At 60.0% G+C, this 2,894-nt stretch overlaps 1 pseudogene; it reads left to right on the forward strand.

Annotated features, from left to right (window-relative positions):
* Window positions 1–444: 444 nt before the first annotated feature.
* LOC127203152 (F-box/LRR-repeat protein 19-like) lies at window positions 445–2,517 on the forward strand (annotated as a pseudogene).
* The last annotated feature ends 377 nt before the right edge of the window (window positions 2,518–2,894 follow it).

Here is a 2,894-nt window from a genome sequence, read left to right on the forward strand (position 1 = left end):
GAACCCCGGAAATGGTGTGGAGCCTTGGATCTTTCCCTGGACGGCTATACAGTTGGAGCTGGGAAGGGGCCAGTTAAGGGTGGGGGGGCTTTGGGGAGAGGTGGGGGTGGGGAGCTGAGACTCGTAACGGGACTGAGGGGGGCCTGGGCAGAAGCTGAGCACCCTGTGCCCAAGGAGCACCCCCGTTGGCCTGGAGTGGCTGAGTGACTGAGCCCCCCAGAGCAGGACCTTCCCTTGGAGTGGCCTTGCAGCAGCCGGTGGGAGGGCCCGGCCCCCCCGCGCTCCCGACCTCCACTCGCTGTTGTCCCGCCCTCCGCTGGAGGGAGGGGCCTCGCGCCCTCAGGAGGCGTGGACTGAGGCTTTCCGAGTGTTTCCCGCCCTGCGCCGCCGCTGGCCGCCGACCCGCCAGGAGGTGGCTCCCGGGACACGTGAGAGCCTGAGCCTTCGGTGGTGTTGACACCCCCAATGTCGTCGCGCAGCCAGGGCCCTGGGGCTGGAGCTCATCAACGCGGAACCTGCTGCCGCCGCTGCCAGGCCTGTGTGCGAACTGAGTGCGGGGACTGCCATTTCTGAGGAGATTTGAGGAAGCTGGGGGCGTCGGCGGAGCAGGCGCATGAAGTAGTTTTGCCAGCTTCTGCAGTGCGCTGCGCCCATGTTCGATGCGTGTGTGAACTGAGTGCATGGACTGCCATTTCTGAGGAGATATGAGGAAGCTTGATGCGTCGGCGGGGCGCTGCGCCCGTGCTCCCACACACAGGTGTGTGTGTGTGTGTGTGTGTGTGTGTGTAGTGAGTGCAGGGTCTGCCATTTCTGAGGAGACATGAAGAAACTGGAGGCATCGGCAGGGTGGGCGCATGAAGCAGTCCTGCCTGCTGCAGTGCACTGCGCCCGTGCTCCCACACACAGGTGTGTGTGTGTGTGTGTGTGTGTGTGTGTGTGTGTGTGTGTGTGTGAAGTGAGTGCAGGGTCTGCCATTTCTGAGGAGACATGAAGAAACTGGAGGCATCGGCAGGGTGGGCGCATGAAGCAGTCCTGCCTGCTGCAGTGCACTGCGCCCGTGCTCCCACACACAGCTGTGTGCCTTCTGTGTGGGGAAGCTGGGAAGGAGGAAGGTGGATGGAGAGGAAGAGAAGTTTGGTTTGAGCCTCATGGAGTGTACAGTCTGCAACGAGATCATCCAACCTGGCTGCCTGAAGATGGGAAAGGCTCAGGGTGCTATCAATTCAGAGATCCCCAACTGCTGTGAGTGCCCCCAAGGTACCCAGGAAGGATGGACAAGGATGTAGGTGAGGGTCCAGGGTACCGTAGGGTTGACAGTGGTGAGGGGGTGGATGGAAGCTGACAGAGGAGCCACCACCTCCACCTCTGCCCAGAAGAAAGGGACCCTTACCTGCTGGCCTTCCCTCTGACCATGTGTCTGGGCCCCCAAACGGAAGGAGTGGAAGGCAGGGAATGAGACCCCCACCCCAAGGAAAAAGGTGAAAGGAGGCCAAGAGAGGCACTTGAAGAAGGTGGGTGAAGATACTTGCCTCCTCCTGGGAGCAGACCCAGGCAGCCCTGGCCTTCTCCCCCCCCGCCCCCCCCAGGGTTCTGAATCCCAGCCAGGCATTCTCATCCTGTCACCCTGGGCTCCCTCCCGAGAACTGGGAGAAACCCAAGCCACCTATGGCTTCTGCTGAGGGCTTGGGAGTGCCATCCCCATCACCACAGAGGGAGAAACTCCAGCCTTTCAAGCGTATATGCCAGCTGCTGTAGCAGGTGCCTGATACCTCTTCTTCCTCCTAGGACTCAGGCACAGACTCAGACTCCTAGGGCACATCGCTTAGTGAGGACAAAGCTCCTGGGGAGGCCTGGAGTGGCCTTCAGCCAGCCTGGGGCAGCTCTGCCGAGAAGGAAAACCATGGGGTAGCGGTGGGCTAAATGCCCTGTCAGTGGGGGACCACTGTTGTATTGGCCTCTGGGCCCTGCCCCATCACCATGGCCTCCACAGTTATGTGCCCCCACCCCCAAGCCCTGAGCCTGACAATCTGCCTTTCTTTGCCTGCTGCCTCGGGCTGCATGGCTCCATATCTTCCAGCACCTTGGACTCCAAGAGTTCAGTGTCAGCATGAGTCTGCAGGACTTTGAGCTGCTGGCGCTACAACACGCGTCTGTGGCCTCGGATGGAGCTAAGCTGGAGGACGTCGGTGACCCCACGCACGCTTAATTGGGTGGTTTTGCCGCCAGCCATGTGCTCTGGACCTCAGCTGGACAGGTGTTTCCACAAAAAGCAGCTCATGTGTTTTCTGAACCGACTGCAAGGTTTGCAGGAGTTGGTGCTTTCTGGGTGGTCCAGGCTCTCCATCTCTGCCCTGGGCTCCACCCCATTGCCTGCACCGAGCCTCTTGGGCCTCCACTGGATTAAGGGTGTTAAAGACTCCCAGTTCCTGGACCTCTTGCCCTCATTTCACCCCCTAATGTGAGGCCAGGTTATTTTCTTCATGACTTGACACTCCTCAGTTTAATATCTTGGGATTTCTGCCCAGAGACATGTGCCAGCCTTCCCCTTTCCCACCTACGCTGATGTCTTTGTTGATCTTTGCTTCCCATCTCTGCCTTCCACCTGCTTCGTTGTCCATCCCCTTGGGGGTGTGTGACCTTGGGGGTCAAGAGGTACAGGGGAGGTGCTGAGCCAAAGGGGTGGTGAGGTGGTGAAGGTACAGTCTTTAGTAGAGAAGGGTGAGGGGGCAGGATCCTGGGAGCCACGGGGCTGTGGGAGGTGATGGATGGGTGCGGGGAGGGCAGAGAGCAGACCAACAAGGGTTCATGGAACAAAGGCCACTGTGGTGTGATGGGGGTCCAAAAAGGGGAAACCAGAGGAGCAGTTGGGGACCCAGGAGTCAGATAGGGGGCTC

Source organism: Acomys russatus, chromosome 19 (assembly GCF_903995435.1).
Source record: "Acomys russatus chromosome 19, mAcoRus1.1, whole genome shotgun sequence".
Classification (NCBI taxonomy): Eukaryota; Metazoa; Chordata; class Mammalia; order Rodentia; family Muridae; genus Acomys; species Acomys russatus.